Source organism: Dendrobates tinctorius, unplaced genomic scaffold (assembly GCF_039654945.1).
Source record: "Dendrobates tinctorius isolate UK_male_01 unplaced genomic scaffold, ASM3965494v1 ptg000178l, whole genome shotgun sequence".
Lineage (NCBI taxonomy): Eukaryota > Metazoa > Chordata > Amphibia > Anura > Dendrobatidae > Dendrobates > Dendrobates tinctorius.
In genome coordinates this window covers 4,142,236-4,166,806 of record NW_027361845.1, presented here as the reverse complement: position 1 = coordinate 4,166,806, position 24,571 = coordinate 4,142,236, and the positions used below count along the sequence as shown (strand labels likewise).

The 24,571-nt window shown below is 47.6% G+C and overlaps 1 long non-coding RNA gene across 1 annotated transcript in view; it reads right to left on the bottom strand.

Moving 5' to 3' along the window:
- The window catches only part of LOC141054357 (uncharacterized), a 279,515-nt gene extending 257,169 nt beyond the window's left edge, over positions 1 to 22,346 (bottom strand). The window contains exon 1 of the long non-coding RNA XR_012221412.1: positions 21,829 to 22,346. This is a non-coding gene — a long non-coding RNA (uncharacterized lncRNA). The remainder of the gene's footprint in view (positions 1 to 21,828) is intronic.
- Positions 22,347 to 24,571: the final 2,225 nt, after the last annotated feature.

Sequence of the window (24,571 nt, the reverse complement as noted above, 5' to 3'; positions counted from 1 at the left end):
ATTAGTATGGCACCCACTTGGCAACACTGGTCTATCAACCTATAGAAGGTCTTGTCTGTAGGTGAAAGGGGTCACCCTTTTAAGTCTCCTTTCTTTTGGACAGAAACACTTCAACCCCTTCCTTTGTATGTGATTTTTTCATTTTTGCGTTTTCCATTTATTTTTCCTCCCCTTCTTACAAAAGCAAAATCTTTTATTTGTTTTTTCGTCTGTTTTGCCATACGTGGCTTGTATTTTTTTTTTTTGTGACTGACGAGTTGTAGTTTTGATTGAGCCCATTCTTTTTACCAGCTAAGGTACTGAAATGGGGAAAAAAAATTGAAAAACAATTCAATTCTACTATTGTTTTTTTGTGCTGTAAAGTGAGCTTTTTATTTAAGCGATGAAAAAAATTACGAGATTTGCAAAAAATAAAAATTTGGCCACGCAGTGCCATTTTCTGAGACCTCTCAAAGCATGTAGTGGACACCGACAAAATCACTTGACAAATTTTTTATTGCTCTCCCTCCATCCTAAATTTTGAGAAATTACCATTCCGTTATTTTTAATGAAAGCATGACATTTGGAGGTTCATCCGATGGAGCAACAGCAACAAATCAGAGAAAAATTCTATATACTTCAGTATACCAGCGTGTCCTCCAACCTGCTGGATCCACACCTAAGGGCTTTTCTTCAGAGTCAATTTTCTAGCTATATTTTTTCTTATAATTTAAAAAATAATAATAATATTTATAGTTATTTGTAGCTCATGCCGATATTTGCTATGTTTTATATGATTTTACAAAAAAAAAAAAACTGGAAATGTACAGACTCCAACAGAGAAAGTCAACGAATAAACACCGGTGTGTTTGATGGCGTGACTTTAATTGATCGTTAACGTCTCCTCCATGTTCATATCTTCTCAACCCTGGGAGGAAGATTTTTCAGCATCCCCTTTAAGAAGGACATCTCTACTTACAAACCAAGAATAACACTTATGGCATTGGATATAAGGGCGCCATCATGTCTTCCATGAGGAGACGTCGGGGGCTGTCAGGCTGAGCCCCTAAGTGTCAGAGGATCCTGCCAACATGGCCGTGATTCCCAGACCGCGGCCCGGCCTTTTCCAGTTCCCTTCTCGTAGAAGCTAAATATAACTTCCAGAAACACTGAGGTGGCGGATTGGGATCTGTGTTTGCATACTTGAGGTTTAGGGGCAGCTGAGCCGACATTTCTCCACACGCCAACAGCTATGCACAGCGGGGCGCTCGGCAAATGATCCGAAATGTCTCGACTCAGCAGAAAGCGGCACGTCTGATGTTATAACACAAGGAGGAGTGGGACAGACCCCCGATAACAGAGCTGTAAGGTCCCCACCTCAGCTATCGGGTCAGAGAGCGCCCCCAATTATCAAAGACAGAGAGCGCCCCCAAAATTCAAAGACTGACAGAGAGCCCCCCATACACAGTGTCTGACAGAGAGCGCCCCCATACACAGGGTCTGACAGAGAGCGCCCCATACACAGTGTCTGACAGAGAGCGCCCCCATACACAGGGTCTGAGAGAGAGCGCCCCCATACACAGGGTCTGACAGAGAGCACCCCATACACAGGGTCAGACAGAGAGCCCCCCGTAGACAGAGTCAGACAGAGAGCCCCCCATACACAGCATCTGACAGAGTCCCCATACACAGGGTCAGACAGAGAGTCCCCCCGTACACAGGGTCAGAGAGCCCCCCATACACAGCATCTGACAAAGTCCCCATACACTGGGTCAGACAGAGAGCCCCCCATACACAGCGTCTGACAAAGTCCCCATACACAGGGTCAGACAGAGAGTCCCCCCGTACACAGGGTCAGACAGAGAGCCCCCTGTACACAGGGACTGAGAGAGAGCCCCCCATACACAGGGTCAGACAGAGGGCCCCCCGTACACAGTGACTGACAGAGAGCCCCCCGTACACAGGAACTGACAGAGAGATCCCCATACACAGGGTCAGACAGAGAGCACCCCATACACAGGGTCAGGCAGAGAGCACCCCATACACAGGGTCAGGCAGAGAGCCCCCCATGCACAGGGTCAGACAGAGAGCCCCCCATGCACAGGGTCAGACAGAGAGCCCCCCATGCACAGGGTCAGACAGAGAGCCCCCCATGCACAGGGTCAGACAGAGAGCCCCCCATACACAGCGTCTCACAGAGAGCGCCCCATACGCAGGCTCACACAGAGAGCCCCCCATACACAGGGTCAGACAGAGCACCCCCCATACACAGGGTCAGACAGAGAGCCCCCCCATACACAGCGTCTGACAGAGAGCGCCCCATACACTGGGTCAGAGAGCCCCCCATACACAAGGTCTGAAAGAGAGCCCCCCATACACAGGGTCAGAGAGCCCCCCCATACACAGGGTCAGACAGAAAGCTCCCATACACAGGGTCTGACAGAAAGCCCCCCATACACAGGGTCAGACAGAGAGCCCCCCATACACAGGGTCAGACAGAGAGCCCCCATACACAGGGTCAGAAATCCCCCCATACTCAGGGTCAGAGATCCCCCCCCATACACAGGGTCAGAGATGCCCCCCATACACAAGTCTGACAGAGAGCACCCCCCATACACAGGGATTTACAGAAAGCCCCCCATACACAGGGACTGACAGCCCCCCATACATAGGGTCTGACAGAAAGCCTCCCATACACAGGGTCAGACAGAGAGCCCCCCATACACAGGGTCAGACAGAGAGCCCCCCATACACAGGGTCAGACAGAGAGCCCCCCATACACAGGGTCAGACAGAAAGCCCCCATACACAGGGTCAGACAGAGAGCCCCCCATACACAGGGTCAGACAGAGAGCCCCCATACAGAGGGTCAGAAATCCCCCCATACTCAGGGTCAGAGATCCCCCCCATACACAGGGTCAGAGATCCCCCCCATACACAAGTCTGACAGAGAGCACCCCCCATACACAGGGACTGACAGAGAGCCCCCCATACATAGGGTCTGACAGAAAGCCCCCCATACACAGGATCAGACAGCGAGCCCCCCATACACAGGTTGAGAGATCCCCCCATACTCAGGATCAGAGATCCCCCCATACACAGGGTCAGAGAGCCCCCCAAACACAAGTCTGACAGAGAGCACCCCCCATACACAGGGACTGACAGAGAGCCCCCCATACACAGGGACTGACAGAGCCCCCCATACACCAGGTCAGACAGAGAGTCCCCCATACACAGGGTCACACAGAGATCCCCCCATACACAGGGTCAGACACAGAGCCCCCCATTCACAGGGTCAGAGAACGCCCCCCATACACTGGGTCAGATAGAGCCCCCCATTCACAGGGTCTGACAGAGAGCGCCCCATACACAGGGTCAAACAGAGAGACCCTCATACACAGGGTCAAATAGCCCCCCATACACAAGGTTTGACAGAGAGCCCCCCCCATACATAGGGTCTGACAGAAAGCCCCCCATACACAAGGTCTGACAGAGACCCTCATACACAGCGTCAAACAGAAAGCCCCCCCATACACAAGGTTTGACAGAGAGTGACCAATACACAGGGTCTGACAGCCCCCCATACACAGGGATTGGCAGAGAACGCCCCCATACACAGGTTTGACAGAGAGCCCCCCATACACAGCATCTGACAGACAGCCCCCATGCACAGGTCTGACAGAGTGACCCATACACAGGGTCTGACAGAGAACCCCCCATACACAGGGTCTGACAGAGACTGACCCCATACACAGGGTATGACAGAGAGCACCCCATACACAGGGTCAGGCAGAGAGCCCCCATACACAGGGTCTGACAGAGAGTGCCCCCATACACAGGGTCAGGCAGAGAGCACCCACATACACAGCGTCTGACAGAGAGAGTCTCCATACACAGGGTCAAGTAGAGAGCACCCCCATACACAGGGTCAGGCAGAGGGCACCCGCATACACAGGGTCAGAGAGAATCCCCATATGCAGGGTCAAGCAGAGAGCCCCCCCATACACAGGGTCAAGCAGAGAGCTCCCCATGCACAGGTTCAGACAGAGAGCGCCCCCAGAGCACCCCCATACACAGGGTCAGGCAGAGAGCCCCCCATACACACAGGGTCAGGCAGAAAGCGCCCCCATACACAGGGTCAGACATAGGTAGTGCATCAGGCCCTGTCATGAGCAGAGACTCAGACGCTGTGAGTTGTAAATTTTCCACAAGCACAGAAGTCTGCGTGCCAGACGGGTGACGAGTCAAAATGGGCACGACAGAGAGGGGCCCCCAAACCTGCTGAGTAGAGTTGAGCGAAACGGGTCGAAAAAATTCAAAAGTCGCCGACTTTCGCTAAAGTCGGGGTTCATGAAACGAAACCCGACCTTAGTGTGAGGTCGGCGACCATCGCGCCAAAGTCGCGTTTCAAAAGATGCTTTTGCGCCCTTTTTCAGCCAATCAGGAAGAACGGACACTGTGGGCAACGTGATGACATAGGCAGTGGTCACCACCATCTTGGAGAAGGGCATGCAAGTGATTGGCTTGCTTTGTGTGGCGTCACAGGGTATAAAAGGGCGTGCACGCTGACCGCCATGTTACTCATGCTGATCTCAGAATAGGGAGAGCTGTTGCAGCTGCTGATTCTGTAGGGAGAGCGTTAGGCAGGGAAGAAGATACCAGAAACTACTTCTGCTAGCGATTTTGCCCGTACAACACACCAGTTACTGTGCAATGTAAGGGGAGGCTATATTTTGGTGCATCAGCTCTGTTGGTTATTAGGCTGCCTTTTAAGGCTCCCTGATAGCTGCATTGCTGTTTTCATACTGCTGAGCAAACTGCTTTTTTCAAAGCAATCCAAATTTTATTGTTTTGTCCTGGTGAGTTACTGAGCGTTCATTTTTTCACACACCGTACAGCGGTGTACGCTCCTCACACAGTACCGTGTACCGGCTGTTATCACGGCCAAACTGAAGCTATCTGTGTGTGACTCTGTAAGGAAAAGCCGAGGAGTTTGTCCGTTCTTACAGACCTACACTCTAGGAAGATTCCAATTCTGCCCTTTTCTATATACACCTTGTAGTTAGTCATACACTAGGCAATTTCTGCCTGTCACATTGCAGTGTAATCTCTCCTGGGCCTGAGACAATAGTTCAGCATCCTCCAATCTACAGTGAGATTCAAATTCTCATCAATACTCTATACAGCTTCTGCCTTCTCATACACCAGCCAATTTTTTCCTGTCACATTGCGGTGTAATCTGTCCTGGGCCTGAGACAATAGTTCAGCGCCTCCAATCTACAGTGAGATTCAAATTCTCACCAATACTATATACAGCTTCTGCCTTCTCATACACCAGCCAATTTCTGCCTGTCACATAGCGGTGTAATCTCTACTGGGCCTGAGACAATAGTTCAGCGTCCTCCAATCTACAGTGAGATTCAAATTCTTACCAATAATATATATGTGGCGCCCCCAGGAGTATGGTCGCCACACTGGCTTTGCCTAACTCCAGGGGAGGGTAATGCCAGGCTTGGAGGCAATGATGGGTCTCTCTCGCAGTCAATCCATACATGCAACACAGTTCCACTCCAGGCCAGCAGGGGTAACTCTGAAACAGGATTAAGGGGAGGGGTGCCCTCTGAGGGCCAAGAGGAAGGAGTGGTCAGATAGTCTGCGGAGGGTGAAGTGTGCAAACGTGTGGAAGGAAGCTGGAGGTTGAGCTAGGAAGGAGAGCTCCCTCAGCTGAGAGCGCACGAACTGGAGCCTGGTCTCCACGGCTGTACGGATACTAAAGGTCCTACTGCAGATACCAGAGGAGTAGGAGGCTGTAAATGCCCTACTCCCATCTAAGACTTGAGGCACAACAGCAGCTTGGATAGAGAGCCAGGACTCAGAGTGAGAGGAGTCCCCGAGAGAGGCTACAGCTGTCTGCCATGCAGATGAGGTTCTTGGGAACATCTGACAGGAGGAACTCTAGAGTAACTAAGTACTGGAGTTCTTCACACCAAGTCGCTAGGAAGGAGACTGCACAGCCCATCTGTGAGAGAGAATCCCTGAGTTGCTTCCAGGCTAGCCTGCTCCAATACCACCTGTAATCAGGACCCTGGACTGCAGTTATCAAGTAAAGGTACAGAAATTGCACCCCGCTGTATCTTGTCTGCTTCCTACCTTTCCGGCACTGCTACATCCCCGTGCCAACTTCATCTACACTGCCCTGGGACTATAGCTTCACCTGTGGGGTGCTACTACATCTTTCCTGCACCATACCATCAGTCCCAGCAGATCTGTCTGCAGCGTCGGCTTGACATCTCCCTTGCCAAACACCACAGGTGGCGTCACGAACTATTCCATTACACCATTACATTTCCCCATTACTTGGGCGCCCAGGGCCACGGACTGGGTCACCGCTGCTATGACACATCCCCCTGACACCGGCCCGGTACCGAGTACCCCACAGCCCTGGGAGGACGACCCATATACAGCTTCTGCCTTCTCATACACCAGCCAATTTCTGCCTGTCACATTGCGGTGTAATCTCTACTGGGCCTGAGACAATAGTTCAGCGTCCTCCAATCTACAGTGAGATTCAAATTCTCACCAATACTATATACAGTTTCTGCCTTCTCATACACCAGCCAATTTCTGCCTGTCACAATGCGGTGTAATCTCTACTGGGCCTGAGACAATAGTTCAGCGTCCTCCAATCTACAGTGAGATTCAAAATCTCACCAATACTCTATAGACCTTTTACCTTTTTTTACAGTACCATATAGCTGTTGTTATTTTGAGTACCTTTTTCAAAAAAATGAAGTATGGTGGAAGAGGCTGTGGAAGTGGGCGGGGGTTGACAGCCGGTCCTGATGGTGGTGTTGGTGGTGGTGCTTCTGCTGGTTGTGGCAAAAGCACAATAGCACCTAAGGCAGGAGGTGGTGAGCCGGCGTCATTGTCTGGCTCCACAAGGCCTCGTAGGCTCCCTTTTCTGGGAGTAGGTAAACCGCTTTTAAAGCCGGAGCTTCAGGAACAAGTTTTGGCTTACATTGCTGACACAGCCTCCAGCTCTATCGCCTCCTCTTCTGAAGTTTCAAAAAATAAAAGCACTGCGTCGCCAGTGGAGGCTCCTGGTCAGGAACAACACCTTTCCTTGTGTCCTTCACCCCTACCAAAAGTGAAGGATGCGGCAGGCCACACTACAGATTACTCCATGGAGCTCTTTTCTCATACCATGCCTGGGTTATCAAGTCAAATTGTGAATTCCCCAGTCCAAGATGAATCTGACATGGAGTGCACTGATGCACAGCCACTGCTAGATTTATCTGCTGGTACATTCACTCAGAGCACTACATTGTCCTCGCAGTGTACTGAGCCAGAATCTGACCCTGATGAAACTCAGGTGCCCCTTCCCGCATGCTATACCACCATACACGGTGACACAGAGTAAGGTGCATATGACATTGAAGAGGAGGTGATGGATGACCCAGTTGCTGACCCAGATTGGCATCCATTGGGGGAAGAGGGTGCCGCTGCCAATAGCTCAGAAGAGGAGGAGCATCCGCAGCAGGCATCGACATCGCAATAGCTGTTATCTGGCAGGCCCGGAGCAGTCCAAAAATGGGTTACAAAAACCAAAAGAGTTGCAGGACAGCTTGGCCAGACGGTCAAAATAGCACAGCGTGCAAGGCCTCAAAATGTCTTCCATAGTAGGAAGAGTGCAGTGTGGCACTTTTTTGAACAAAATCCTAATGATCAGGCAAAGGTTATCTGTAAGAAGTGCGCAAAGACCTTTAGCCGAGGGAAAAATCTGAGAAAATTGAATACCAGTTGCATGTTTAGACATTTAACCACCATGCACTTGCAAGCGTGGACGGACTACCAAACCTCACATACCACATGTGCAACTGCTCCCAAAGAAGGTAGTCAGCAACGCTACATTGTTTCCCCCACTGTAAGCCCACCGGTTAGCACACCACCAGCAGCAAATGTTGAGGTGTCGTCGCAAGGCCAAAGCAGTCAGGGAATCACAATGTTATATCAATGAAAGACTGAATCTAGGCCATCAGAAAGAACACCAACTCCATCACCATCATCAACCCTCTCTCCGCCATGTCCACTGCTAGTTCCACCATATGCAGCTCTCAAGTCCAGCTCACCTTACCAGAGACTATGAGTAGGACAAGAAAGTACTCATCCTCTCATCCGCATACACTGGGTTTGAACGCCCACATTGCCAAACTAATCTCGTTAGAGATGATGCCCTAACGGTTGGTTGAAAGCGCAGCTTTCCGCGAACTCATGGCCTACGCAGTACCACGCTATGACCTACCCAGTCGCCACTTTTTTTCTCGCAAAGCCATCCCAGCCCTCCACCTTCATGTGAAAGACCGCATTGTCCATGCACTCAAGCAATCAGTGAGTGGAAAGGTGCACCTCACAACTGATGCATGGTCCAGTAGGCATGGCCAGGGCCGTTACGTGTCCAGTACTGCGCACTGGGTTAATGTGGTGGATGCAGGGGACAGTGCTGCCTAGCCCATGGTATAGGAAACAGTTGGCTGTAGGCGTTCGACCCTCCTCCTCCTCCAGAAGCGAAAGCTCGTCCACAGAGCGCAGTCGCACGAGCACTCCATCCGCAGGTGCCAGTGTTGCACACGAGGTGTCCCCCTATCGATCAGCGTCAGCAGGCTGTGTTGCAGATGATGTGTTTGGGCAACAGACACACCGCGGAGGTACTGGCCGAGTACTTTCAGCGACAAACTGAGTCATGGCTGGGCAGCCTACATCTTGAGGCAGCAAGGTAGTTAGTGATAACGGCTGGAATTTTGTGGCAGCTATAGCCCTTTCAAAACTCAGACACATTCCTTGCTTGGCTCACACCTTGAACCTGGTGGTGCAGTGCTTCCTCAATAATTATCCGGAGTTAACAGGCCTGCTCCATAAGGTTCGAAGACTGTGCTCGCACATCCGCCGGTCGCCGGTACACTCCAGCGATTGCTCCACCTTCCCAAGCACCGCCTAGTTATCGACGTTGCAACAAGGTGGAAATCCACCCTGCACATGGTTGAGCGGCTGTGTGAACAGAGGCAGGCCGTAATGCATTTGTGGGAGGATACACGGGCAGGCACTTTGAGGGCAGACATGGAGTTGACAGGTGTGCAGTGGTCGAAGCTGAACGACCTCTGTAAAGTCCTTCAGTGTTTTGAGGAATGCACACGGCTGGTAAGTGCAGACGATGCCATCATAAGCATGAGCATCCCACTTATGCGTCTGCTCATGCAAACTTTGACGCACATTAAGGAGCAGGCGTCTGCAGCCGAGGTAGATGAGGAGGAAGAGGAGGAGGGAAGCCTTGACAGTCAGCCATTGTCTGCTCCAGGACCTCTCCTGGACGAGGTGGAGGAAGAAGAGGAAGAGGAAGAGGAGGATGATGATGGGGATGATTATTTAGGGGAGGAGGATGCTTCTCGTGGGGCAAGAGAAAATGTTGGCGTGGCAAGGTCTGGTACAGGGTTTGTGCGTGACAGGAGGCATGTGGATTTGCCAGAAAGTGCTCCTCCACCCAGCAGTCGCAGTGCATCATTGACACCGGGAACTTTGGCCCACATGTCAGATTATGCCTTGCAGATCCTAAAAAGGGACCCCCGCATTGCCAAAATGATGAACGATGACGACTACTGGTTGGCCAGCATCCTGGATCCACTCTATAAAGGCAAATTCCAAAACATAATGCCACAGGAGAACCTTGACCTAATATTGGCTAACAAACAAGCAACTTTGGTAAACCGGTTGGTTGAGGCATTCCCAGCACACAGCAGCGGTGATGGTTCTCACACGAGCCGTAGGGGCCGGGGGCAGCTATGAAGAGGTCTTGGTGGTGCACACATCAGAAGTGGCGTTGGAGACAGGGGTTTCATAACCATGTTGTGGACTGAGTTTTCATGTCCCGCTCACACGACTGGTAATACTGCATCGATTGAAAGTGACAATAGACAGCAGCTGTCAACTATGGTTACAAACTACTTCTCGTCCCATATCGATGTTCTCCCTCACAGGTCATTCCCATTTGACTATTGGGCCGCTAAACTGGACACTTGGCCTGAATTGGCACAATATGCCTTACAGGAGCTCGCTTGCCCAGCTGCAAGTGTGCTATCAGAAAGAGTCTCCAGTGCAGCTGGATCAATCCTGACAGAAAAAAGGACCCGTCTGTCGACCCAAAATGTGGATGATCTAACCTTCATTAAAATGAACCATGCATGGGTTTCCAAGGATTTTGTCCCACCTTACCCTGATGACACATAGGTTGCCAGAAAACTGGCTTGCTTTGGTCCTCCTCTTCCTCGGACTTGACCAATTTCGCCATTAGCAGCAGCTGAATGTCCCAGATCAACATATACCATTTTGTAAACCTCCCTAACTGGGCTGCCTCCCCCCCATGGCCGGGGTCACCAACTAGCGCACACAACCGTGCGAGTGCCATAGCCCTGGACAGGTGGGTAGGCTGACTCTTGGGCGCGGGCACTGGCACAGGGTCCCTCATAGTGCAATCAAGTGTCTCTGATGGTGGGGGTGCACACCCACCGTCAGACACACCGTCGTACTATGAGGGGCCCAGTGCCAGCACCGACACCCACGAGTGTGCCCCCCTTGCTTGGGCAGGGCCACAGCATTTGCAATGTTTACCTCTCCCTGCTCCTCCGCTGTGTAGTCTGGGCTGTCAAATCCTTCACTGGGACTGCCACTACAAATTTGTTGAACTGATAGATGATGGTTAAGACGTAGCGATGCCCTGTCCTGTTGGCCGGGCTCTAGCTTCAGATGATCAATGGCTTCCATTTCTTATGGACGTCGACTCACAATGACATGCAGTGGTGGTTTATCATCAGCTTTCACAGTTTTCCTACTCACAGACGTGTGACATTCCGGCGCACATTTTTAAATGTGCCCTCTCATGCCTATCCCATAGAATTGCCTACGACCTGTGGCCTTTTGCACTCCAAAGTTACGTGACAGATCATGATAGGCAGTAAGCACCATGTTTACATCTCTCCCTGTGATAAAAATTTGATGGAGATGAGTAACGCTGATGGGATCAACGGTACTGCGATACAGCAACACTTTCTTCACAAAGTTCTGTTTTCACTGTCTCCACACACAAATTAATTGAGGGTCAGCATCGCCTCTGAGAATTGTGACAGAAGTTTTTCCCGTGATTATTAGTTCCTAGATTTCTGCAATCACTAGACTTTATGTCAGTAATTGTATGCATCTAATTTCCTATTGCGGAGAGGCTGGACTGTCTTACTGAGACAGAAATATATATGAAGATTTAAAAATACCACCAAAAGTGTATACTGGTGTACGCTTCAAAAACATTTCCTTTTTCTACTTTTTAGATTGTTGTCTAATCCATTCTGAGAACACGGAGATTTTAAATGTTTAAACTATGCTATATATACCTGCTATCCAGTGATAATGTACCCTTTCTCACCTTTGTCCAATCACGTCTAATCCATACTGGACCTGAGACCGTCTGAGCCTGCCTCCTGATCTATAGACATAGGTTTTTAATGTGTAAACTATGCTACATATACACCTGTTATCCGGTGAAACTGTACCCTTTATCAACTTTCTACAATGTTGTCGAATCCATACTGGGCCTGAGAACGGCTGCCGAGCTGTTAAGCAAGCTACAGCACCTGTGGTTTGGACACGTAATTTTTTCATTTTGTCAGGAATGACGGTTAGGCCTAATTCTGTAATTGCGGTTGACCTGCACTTACTGGGAAATCATCATTCGCGGGGAATAATTGGAATCCCAGATCCCCATCACTAACGGTGTTCAGCGGGTTATCAGCACCTGTAAGCTACAAAAGCTGGTCCTTTCAGTGTAGCGCGCATGCAGCCCTGTACATGTAAGGGCATGATAGACCTGTTATTGCATGATCTCGCGTGCCAGAGCCTCGCGTATCCCTCTAGTAAGATTGACGCGTACTGCGGGGGCATGCCGGAGTCTCGGTCGTTAACGGAATAAAGCTGAGAAATCGCTAGCACAACTACAAACACACATACCACACCACACACACAATAGACAAAGCTTTCAATGTGTGCATCTTTTCTTGAGGTGGCATGGTTGTGGTTTCCCGGGTGGAGTCCAATTAAGCCACAGGCTCCACTCCTGGTGGTGCCCTTTTGGACATTCCTTTAAGGTTCAGCTTTGCAATCACACTGCCCCCGGAAAGCAAGCACTTTGCCTTCATGGACGCAGTTTGTCGGTTCGTGGGAAAAACGCCGCCCCATCGGCAGTTGGCATAATTTATTGGTGGGCAGTCCGACAGTATATGATCGTGTTCGATTTCAGAATTTTTTTTTGGTTTGTATTTTACATTTTTAATCCAGCCTTTCTTGACTTCATAAGGGCACGACAAGCCTATATCTGTGTCTCCTCCACCTCCTCCTTTTACTCCTCCACCCCTTTTCTAAATGTAGTTGCCCTTTTCCATATGTTATTTTTGTCTTCTGAGCATTTTCTCTGCTTTGGGACACCTTTTAAGGTGTTTTGTAATTGTTTTCTATGTGTTTGTATGTGTTTGTGTGTGCCTGCCATTGTTTTCAATGGGGTTCGACGGTGTTCTTCGAACGTTTGATGAACTTGCCTCCTGTGCAACGAACCAAAACACTAGCGGGGCGGCTCAACACTACTCCTGATATATAGAAGTACATTGTTAATGTTTAAACTATGCTATACCTGGTATCTGGTGATACTGTACCCTTTCTGCCAGGAAGTCCTCCTCCAACCAACACTCTAAATGTATCATTGACACCTGGAACATTGTCCCACATGTGTGATTATTTCTTGCGGAACTTCTTGTGATATTGTGGTGTGAACCATCCTGAGCGTGTGAGTGTCTATGGGTTACTCCTGCAATTTAGATGTACATTTAAAAATTACCCCAACACTGTATACAGCTCTACGCTTGTGATACATTACCCATTTACTGCTTGTTATATTCTGGTCTGACCAAGTGAGTTATTTTCTGACTGTGGAAATAAATACTGAAATTGACAACAATGACACCTACACTGTGTACAGCTATACTCTTCAGATCCATTACCGTTTTATGGCTTTTTAGACTGTGTTGTAATTAGAGTTGAGCGATACCGTCCGATACTTCAAAGTATCGGATCGGAATGGATCGGCCGATCTTAAAAAAAAGTATCGGTATCGCCGATTCCGATACCGGAAGTACCATTCAAGTCTATGGGACTTCCGGTATCGGAATAAGAAAAACCCTGTTTTTGCCACGCAGCAATGGCATAAAGTGAGACTAGGGACTTTTTTTTTTTTAAGTGGCGGAGGAATACAGTGCGGAAGGATACCTACCTTCCGTCATTGGATTCCTGCAGCCCGTAGAGAATGGCAGCCATCAGCTAATGCTGCAGTTCTCTACCCAAGATCGTCGTGGGACACACTCGTGGACTGCTTCGGATCGTGGGTGAGTATTTTTGTGGTTTGTTATGTTAATATTTATTCCGTAAAAGACAATGGCTTCGGGGAACAATGTGACAAGTATTGGTAAGTATGTTACTCTATGTTATATGTACTGTATGTCTATGTATGTATTGTATGAATGTATTGTATGTAGTATGTATGTAGTATATATGTGGTATGTATGTAGCATGTAGTATGTATGTAGTATGTATGTAGCATGCAGTATGTATGTAGCATGCATGTAGTATATATGTAGTATGTATGTAGCATGTATGTAGTATGTATGTGGTATGTATGTAGCATGCATGTAGTATGTATGTAGTATGTATGTAGTATATATGTAGTATGTATGTAGCATGTAGTATGTATGTAGCATGCATGTAGTATATATGTAGTATGTATGTAGTATGTATGTAGTATGTATGTAGTATGTATGTGGTATGTATGTAGTATGTATGTAGTATGTATGTAGTATGTATGTAGCATGCAGTATGTATGTAGCATGTATGTAGTATGTATGTAGTATATATGTAGTATGTATGTAGTATGTATGTAGCATGTAGTATGTAGCATGCATGTAGTATATATGTAGTATGTATGTAGCATGTAGTATGTATGTAGCATGTAGTATGTATGTAGCATGCATGTAGTATGTATGTAGTATGTATGTAGTATATATGTAGTATGTATGTAGCATGTAGTATGTATGTAGCATGCATGTAGTATATATGTAGTATGTATGTAGCATGCATGTAGTATGTATGTAGTATGTATGTAGTATATATGTAGTATGTATGTAGCATGTAGTATGTATGTAGCATGTAGTATGTATGTAGCATGCATGTAGTATATATGTAGTATGTATGTAGCATGTAGTATGTATGTAGCATGTAGTATGTATGTAGCATGCATGTAGTATGTATGTAGTATGTATGTAGTATATATGTAGTATGTATGTAGCATGTAGTATGTATGTAGCATGCATGTAGTATATATGTAGTATGTATGTAGCATGCATGTAGTATGTATGTAGTATGTATGTAGTATATATGTAGTATGTATGTAGCATGCATGTAGTATGTATGTAGTATGTATGTAGTATGTATGTAGCATGCATGTAGTATGTATGTAGTATATATGTGGTATGTATGTAGTATGTATGTAGTATGTATGTAGCATGCATGTAGTATGTATGTAGTATATATGTGGTATGTGTGTAGTATGTATGTAGCATGCAGTATGTATGTAGCATGCATGTAGTATATATGTAGTATGTATGTAGCATGTAGTATGTATGTAGCATGTATGTAGTATATATGTAGTATGTATGTAGTATGTATGTAGCATGCATGTAGTATGTATGTAGTATTTTTTTTTTTTTTTAACATTTAACACATTAGCCGGATGATGGGACTACTACTGTCCTATCATTGGCTAATGTGTCAATCACTGTCATGGTAGCAGGCATTGCCAGATGGGACTTATAGTCCCATCGGACGATGCTTGCACAGACCCCCGGACATCAGCACAGCCCCCCGGCAGGCCGGCACAGACCCCCACAGGGTGCACAGACCACCGGCAGGCCGGCACAGCCCCCCGGCAGGCCGGTACAGACCCCCACAGGGTTCACAGACCACCGGCAGGCCGGCATAGCCCCCCGGCAGGCCGGTACAGACCCCGGGCAGTCCACACAGCCCCCCGGCAGGCCGGCACAGCCCCCCGGCAGGCCGGCACAGCCCCCCGGAAGGCCCGAAATGACGGCGCATCATGATGCGCACACACCGCGCATCATGATGACGTCAGGCTGTCAATCAACTTTGAACTTCCGATTCCGATGCCGACTTCCGATATTGAAAAAATATCGGAAGTCGGTATCGGAATTCCGATACAGCAAGTATCGGCCGATACCCGATACTTGCGGTATCGGAATGCTCAACACTAGTTGTAATCCAATACTGAGCCTGAGAGTGTCTGTGTGTGCCTCCTCAAATATCTACGGAGATTTAGAATGTTTAAACTATACTCTATATAACTGCTATCTGATGATACTGTACACTTTGTCTAATTTTTATATTCTTTTCTAATCCATACTGAGCCTGTGAGCGTCTCTGTGTGACTGATGGAATATATAGGGAGATTGACTGAATAGAGCTGTACGCTTCTGATACAGTGCCATATATCTGATGTTCTTTTGGGTCTATTTTCTGCAAAATTTTGAAGTTGGGTGGAAGAGGCCGCGGACGTGGGCATGGGGGGGCCAGCTAGTGATGGTGCATCTACTGGTAGTGGCAAAAGCACAATAGCAGCTAAGGCAGGAGGTGTCGAGCCTGCATCATGGTCTGGCTCCGGAACGCCTGGAAGGCTACCTTTTCTGGGAGTAGGTTAACCGCTTTTAAAGGCGGAGCATAAGGAACTGGTTTTGGCTTACATTGCCGAAACAGACTCCAGCAAATATGCCCTCCTCTTCCGAAGTTTCAAAAAATGCAAGCACTGAGTCAAGTGCTGGCTCCTGGTCAGGAAGAACCCCTTTCCTTGTGTCCTTTACTCCCACCAAAAGTGAATGATGCAGCAGGCCACACTTTACATTAGTCCATGTAGCTCCTTCTATCATACCATGCCTGGGTTATCAAGTCAAATCGTGAATTCCCAAGTCCAAGATGAATCAGACATGGAGTGTGGGTGGCCAGCCAGGGCAGTGGGGTTTATCGGTATCAGACCCGTGTCTCACAGGGATGTGTCACGGTGGTGGTGACCCGTTCCGTGGCCCTGGGCGTCCATGCAAAGGGGCGAATTATGTTTATAGGTGAATGATACGTGACGCCACCTGTGGTTTCTGATTAGATTGACCAGCGCTGCAGTGTCGCTTCTCTGGGACAGATGTTGTGGTGCAGCTAAGATGTAGAAGCCCTGCACAGGTAGGGCAGCAGTCGCAGGGCAGATGGAAGAGTTGGTAGATGGTGTGCAGTGCAGGATGTAGCAGAGCCGTGCGCCAGGTGCAGGAGAAAGAGGACAGACACAGTCGTGCAGTTCCTTTACCTGTACTTGGTAAGTGCCGTCCAGGACCCAGAGTACAGATGCAGAAGGAGTTGGTCAGCCTGGAAGCCAATTTCGAATTCTCTCTCTGCAGATAGGTAGTGTGGCCTCCGTTCTAGCGCTTATCTGAGGTACTCGCAGTGCTGAGTTCAATGAAGTTCCCCCTGTTAACTCTCTTTTGGAACTTTCTCGTATGGCAGGCAGCCGTAGCCTTTTCCTTCCGGCTCCCACATGTCGATGCTGGGGCCTCCGAGCCTTAGTTGGGTACAGAGCATTTACAGCTGCTACTTCCTCCGGTTTTTGCTGCAGGAACATCAGTGTCCCTACAAACTCGGAGACTGGAATCCGGACCATGCGCTCCAGCTAGGAGTGAGCCTTAACTCTGCTCATCCTCCAGCTCCCCTTCTCACGTCCACACACTTCCCCTTCCCTGCACAGAGTGCCCTAACTTACCTCCTCCCGACCACAGAGAGCAGCTCCTCAGCAGTCAGGTTCAGAGGTCTCCCTGCTGGCCTGAAGTGGGAAATGTGTTGTGTGTTGGTTGAACTGCTAGAGAGATCCTTCGTTGCTCCCAAGCATGACATCACACTCCCTAGGAGGAAGGTAATGCCACTGTGGCGACCGTACTCCTGGGGACGCCACAAGTGCACTGATGCCCAGCCACTGCTAGATGATTCTGCTGGTACATTGACCAAGACCACTACATTCCCCTCACACTCTACACAGCCAGAATCTGACCCTGAGGAAACTCAGGTTCCCCTTCCCGCATACTATACCACCTTACAAGGTAACAAAGAGGAAGGTGCAGATGAAAGTGCAGGTTCCTTGAGCAGGTGGGGGGCATACTCATGGGCGACGGCACTGGCACAGGGCCCCTCATAGTACGCCAAAGTGTCTCTGCCGGTGGGAAAGTGTCTCTGCCGGTGGGAGGTGGGGGGCCCACCCCACCCCACCCACCGTCAGACACACCGCCACACACCGCCGTACTATGAGGGGCCCTGTGCCAGTGCCAACGAGTGGGCCCCCCCTGCTTGCTCCTGATCACAGCACTTGCAAAGTTGAAATACTTACCTCTCCCTGCTCCACCACCATGACGTCTTCCGCATGTCCTGACAGTGATATTCTGATCAGAGAGCGCAATGACATCACGTCTGTACGCCCTCTGCCTAAACAGCCAAGTGCAGTGAGATGGAAGATGGGGACGACGAGGACTCCAGACTAGTACAGGGATTCCCTAGCGAGGAGACTTATTTAATTGTTTTTAATGTTGGGACAGCAATTTTTGGGGAGCACTACACTCTGGAGAATGATATATGGGGCCCACCATACACTGGAGCATTCCAAAGGTGGACATCAGACACTGGAGCAGCATTTACAGGGCCCATTATACACTGGGGCATTAGAAATGGGGCCCATTATATATGGAGCATTATTTGGGCCCATAAGACAGTGGAGCTTCATCCATGGGGACCAACATATACTGCAGCATTATGTGGAGCTCATCATATACTGTTTCAAACATTATATGGGACCAATGATTCTGTATGGAGAAATATATGGGCCTCATTACTCTGTATAGCGCACTATGCGGTAGACATAATACTGTATGGAGTAATATACTGTCCGTTTTTGGAGCTATTGGAGAATTTAAAATCGATATCAGTCATGAGATGTAAAAAGTGAAGTATTTTTCATTGTATTATACCGCTATTTCTCTACCATATCGGAGCATCATGAGTTGTTGTATGTGTTAAAGGGGCGCTCTTTGGCCCAGGGCACATGAAAACCTGGAGCCAGCCCTACCCCTTCACAACTTTAGTCAAATAACCCACAGTTTTCAGTGCATAACTATTATTATGAAGTAAATTAAGGTTGAAAAGCTTCAGTAATAAAAATTGATGTTTTTGCCATTCAAATGGGCACTGTAGGTGTGTTTCCTGTCCTCCACTCCCTGCCGACTTTGCTTCCCCATTGACTTGCATTGGGTTTCGTGTTTCAGTCGGCATTCGACTTTTCACGATAATCGGCCGATTTCGTTCGACCCGACTTTCATGAAACCCGACTCGACCCGAAAAAAGGCAAAGTCGCTCATCTCTACTGCTGAGCAATGGCGGTTGGCGGGCGGTTGAGAGGAGTCGAAGGAGAGTCCGGGTGAAAGTGAAGCTATGGATCCTTGGAGAAAGTCTGGATTGGGCGGTGATACTCTGGATCTGTTGTTGGGGATACTGGGGCGTGTTGTTCGTCTTGACATGAGCCAACACGGTGAGAACAACCAAGTACACAGCATCTTGGGCTAGGCCTTGTGAGGCCTTATCTCTAAGGACTTAGGGAAGTACTTCGTTGGAGAGATCGGCATTCCCTAAGAGCTTCAAGACAGCATTTCTGATTATTTTGCACTCAGCCCAGCAAGTAATTGGATTGTCTGCAATTGGAGTGTCTGCAATAAAATGGCACCGTAGTGTGGATGCCACCGACGCCATCCCCTACAAAAGCTGGATGTGTGTCCCCAGATGCACATGCAGCTGAAGGGTATTGTAGCACACGATCTTGTCGGTCCATGCGGCAAAAAACATGCTGCTGGACAAACAGAGGCCATCAGCTGACGTTAGCGTGCACGTGACTGGGTGCATGGCAGTGACGTCATGCGCCCCATTCGCTTGGACGCTGAAGCTGCAGGGGAGCGAGGTAAAGGTGAGTAGGACTATTTATTGTTTTTTTTCTATATATTGAAGAACAGCATTGCTGTCATTGTGGAACTCACAGTAAGCGTATGGTATATACCCACCTCAGATTCTGATGAATGGAATACATATATACCTTGGTACGGTCACTGCCAATTTCACAATAACAAAAAGAACTACTAGATGCCACCACCAATTGTTTATACAGGCTGATTGGACACCGTTACAAGGTAGTGTATGGCTTCAGGGGTGCATTTTACAGAGAAAGAAGAGCAGATCTATTAAATTTTATATATTTAAACTGAAAAGATAGGCGGTCTTTATAAAAATACACAAAGATGATACAAAATGGGAACATAATACGGTATATACAATTCTATGGAATAAAAGGGATAACAAAAGAAAATTACTAAATCTGTGTCACAGCAACGGCTCAGAACTTAGCGGAGGTACTCCTTAAGAAAACGGACAGAACCACAGCAAGCTGTACCTTCCAGGATTGACAAATGACCAAACTCAAATTCTTCTTTTTATTAGATCAAGTTTACGCCCACATGCCTCCCCTTGGTGAGCTTGTGTGGGGACTGGCTGTGGGGTGTACTAAGTCTTTTAGAATTTTATGAGATCCCCAACTTTAAGGATATCTTCGCCCCTGGGAGTCCCAGGCAGTAGACATTGTCGTCATATTTCTTTTCGCAATTTTACCTTTCTATGGAGATGAAACATGGATAACATCATCCTTCGGACTATTATTAAGTTGAAGGGATTATGATAGCTTTACAGTGATGTGAATGAATGTGTTATGTTCACCCCTTCACTATGATGCCAAAAATATATCTCCCATAAATATTGGATCAATGCAAACCCCAGTATTAATCACTGACCACTGGCTCCAAATGGTCTGGGAACCGTGCTTTGATCTGAGGAATCACTTTGGTTTGGATTTGTACTTCCCCGACTCTGCGTACACGAATCTCAGTCGAGGTATTTTTTTCCCAGAGCAAATCTACTATTGTAATTATTCGGTTAATGGAGATGGAAGTGTCAGCTCTCTCACTTCCCCAGTCATAATTAGTTGCTCTCTCCCCCAACCACAAATAATTTCATATGTTCAATGTGAGGATGATATGTCCCCTCTCTGGACATGTTTTTGTGGATTTTAATTTTTCCCTATGACAGTGATTTCGTCTGTAGTATATAGAGCCACCACGTTTCCCAGTTTATTAGCTTTAGTTTGTGGTCTCTGAAGGATGGATGGTTTACCTCTTTCTGTGCCTGTTACTTTAAATATAGATACATTTCCATTATGTTCAGGGGCTGGTTGGCAAATTTTAGCCTTGGGGGAAACCACACAGCAGTGGCCCATAAGTAGCGGCCAGTGGCGGATTAAGTGGACCATGGGCCCGGGGCTGTTCATAAAACCTGGGCCCCAGTACCCCCCTTCCCAGGAAAAAATTTTCTGTCAAAATTTTGTGGCTCTTCTCACAAAAACACTGCATATGCTGATTTGTAGGTATACAAATTGTAACATTTATTAGACCATAAAAACAAAGAAAAATTACTTTTTTCTCACAAGAAATTGTATTGTATGGTCAAACAATATAAATAATATTAAATATTCCTCAAAATCAACAGTCAAAATATATAATGTGGTATATACTGGCCTGTATTTCTTCATACAAGGTAAACATAAGGCTACATTCACCGTACCACATGTAAGTGCAAATAAGAACATGTAAACCTAATATTAAACAATAATTCCACATAATTATTTATCTATACAGATGTATATCTGTGTGGGTGGTAGCCTAACAGGAAAAGTGCAATGAGCACAGGCAACAATTTCTTAATGGACTAGAAACTCGGATTTTTTTTGACACTGAAGATCATAAACTGCTCACAGACTTTTTCAGCGAGATTTTTTGGTGCTAAAGTCGTTGATGATTTCTGAGAGGTCTAGACTCTTCAAAAGCTCTTGTTCAATGCTCATTAAAGAGAGATGATTGAGTCTGTCTTGTCCCATTTGACTCCTCAACTCATTTTTAATTCGTTTAAGTTTTGAAAAGGATCTCTCACCTGTGCAGTTTGAAACCATCATGCATAAATACAGCTAGCTGAGCACTTGGTTTGCTGCGGGTCCGTACGGAAAACCCGCCACCATTCCGCCACGTGTGGACATGGCCTAAAAAGACGTTGCACATAAGCTGTAGGCCTACGGCCAATACGCACAAAATCGCCCAACGTGAACCTGGCCATAGGGGACGTGATGTGAGGACCTGAATGGGTTACGTTACATAATGTGTGCAGTGCACTGCTCACTGGTCCGAGGCTGTTCCTAAAGTCTGGGCACCCGGCACCCCTCTTGACCAAGGCCCCCCCCTGCCCACCCCCCCATGCCCCCCACATCCACATAAAGTAGGTGAGAGAAAGATGTGGTAGGCAACTAAGGGCTAAAACACGTGTGCCGGCGATCAAGGACGGAGGTCCAGATGTTATGCGGTGTACTCTTAGAGGGTAATCATCAATAGGCAGGAAATGTACATTCAGTTTATAATATTTAATGAGCAATCAACATAGGGCTAAAATACATGTATAACAAAGAGTGTTTTTCCCCACATCCACATGAGTCAGTCATGACATACCTCCGCCCCACCCTGCTGCGACTTACCCCCAAGTTCGGAGAGGTGAGGAACAGGCAGTGCTGCTACTGCTGCAACACTGTCCACCAGGCACCAGAGAGTTCTTCCTCCTGTGATACACGGCGTCGGCTGGGCTGTCAGTTGCCGGGCCCCGCTGTATCTATGGACACCAACGAAGGGGAGAGAACAGAGGAGCCTGTTATGAATGAGTCACCGTAGGAGGCAAAAACAGAAATACTAGCTAAGTCCAGAAAACCAGAGAAGTTGGCAGCTATCGGATTGCAGACCCCTGAACCTAACAACAACAACTAGCAGTAGCCGTGGGGGGTTCCTACGGTGCCCTAGACCCCTCGATCACAGCCGGAGAACTAAATAGCCTAAAGACAGAAAGGGAATTCTAAACTGCCCCAGAGCAGACCACAAAGCAATAGGCAGCCCCCAACATATAATGACAGTGAAGCAAGATGAAAAAACACTCACACAGATAGAAAGATAGGCTGAGCAAATGATGGGGCCCAAGCTAACTAAATAGGACAGAATAGAAAAGTCTCCACTCCTCAAATGCCCATTTCATGGCTATCAGTTCCCGATTCCCCACATCATAGTTATGTTCAGATGGAGAACTTTCGGGAAAAGAAAGCACAGGGATTCATTTCAGATGTTACAGGATCCTTTTGGGACAAAACAGCTCCTGCACCAATCTCAGAAGCGTCCACCTCTATCTGGAACGGGAGTGAGACATCAGGTTGCCGCAAAACCGGGGCAGAAGTGAATCTTCGCTTCAGCTCTTGAAAGGAAGAAACAGCCTCCGGAGACCAATTCAACACATCAGCACCCTTTTTAGTCAGATCAGTCACTGGCTTGGCAATACTAGAAAATTTTGCTATAAATTTCCAATAAAAATTAGCAAAACCCAAAAACTTCTGGAGGGCCTTCAAAGAAGTGGGCTGAACCCAATCATAAATGGCCTGTACCTTGGCCGGGTCCATTTCAATAGTTGATGGAGACAAAATAAATCCCAAAAATGAAATCCTCTGTACCCCAAAAAGGCATTTCGATCCTTTGACATACAGGGAATTCTCCCTCAAGATCCGGAACACAGTCCGAACATGTTCCACATGAGAATCCCAATCCTTGGAGAAGATCAAAATATCATCCAGATAGATAATCGAAAATGTATCCACAAAGTCTCGGAAAATGTCGTTCATGAAGCACTGGAAGACAGAAGGGGCATTAGTGAGCCCAAAAGGCATCACCAGGTACTCAAAATGTCCCTCCGGAGTATTAAACGCCGTCTTCCATTCATCCCCATGCTTAATGCGGATAAGATTATACGCCCCCTGAGGTCAAGCTTGGTAAACCAGCAAGCACCTTTAACTCTGGAGAATAGATTCGAAATCAGGGGTAACGGATACTGATATTTAACAGTAATTTTGTTGAGGGCACGATAATCAATACAAGGCCTTAATGAACCATCCTTTTTGGCCATGAAAAAAAACGGCACCTAAGGGTGAAGAGGATGGTCTAATATGACCCTTCTCCAACGCCTCCTTAATATAGGATCGCATAGCCTCGTGCTCGGGTACAGATAAATTGAAGAGCCGACCCTTAGGAAATTTACACCCCGGGCTCAGTTCAATTGCACAGTCATAACTCCTATGAGGAGGCAAAGACGCAGACTCATTCTCACTAAATACATCATAAAAGTCTGCCAAATAGTCAGGAACATCATGCGACTGAGGAGAGGTGGAAAAAACCGGAGCCTCACTAAGGGCACACCGACAACCCCAACTCACCACAGACACAGATTTCCAATCCAAAACTGGATTATGAATTTGCAACCAGGGAAACCCCAGAACAATGGTATCACGCAAATTATGCAACACCAAAAATCTGCAATTTTCTTGATGGTCTGGGGCGACCCGCATTTCCGCAGCGAGCTGCTCTGTTATGAATGAGTCACCATAGGAGGCAAAAACAGAAATACTAGCTAAGTCCAGAAAACCAGAGAAGTTGGCAGCTATCGGATTGCAGACCCCTGAACCTAACAACAACAACTAGCAGTAGCCATGGGGGGTTCCTACGGTGCCCTAGACCCCTCGATCACAGCCGGAGAACTACATAGCCTAAAGACAGAAAGGGAAATCTAAACTGCCCCAGAGCAGACCCCAAAGCAATAGGCAGCCCCCAACATATAATGACGGTGAAGCAAGATGAAAAAACACTCACACAGATAGAAAGATAGGCTGAGCAAATGATGGGGCCCAAGCTAACTAAATAGGACAGAATAGAAAAGCTGAAGTCTGCAATCCGCCAAAACCCTCTCAAAAACAAGAGCCAACAGACTGATAGGGAAAAAAGCCCTGAAGACGCTAGGCTTCAAAAGACTATATCAGTACTCTGGTATTATCTGAAGACAGAGCAAAAAGGAATTCAGCTCACCCAGCAGGGAAAGGCAGAAATCCAGAAAAACAAGGCAAAACAAAACTAAAACACAAATGCAAAAAGTAGAGCAGAAAACTTAGCTTTTGAGGAGCAGGAATCAGACTGGTCTCCAAGAATCCCTCAGAGTAATCACCAGCAAGGCAGAAGGGCGTCGGCTGCCTTATATCCAGTCAGCAATCCCAGTCACCCAGTCATCATCATTCTGCTCAGGTGCTTTGTAATCAGCCTCACTACCTTCCTTCACCAGAAGAGGGAGTTCATCAGACCTCAATGGTGAAGGGGAAAATGAACTCACAACAGGAGCCGCTGCCAGAGTGTAAGTGGCCA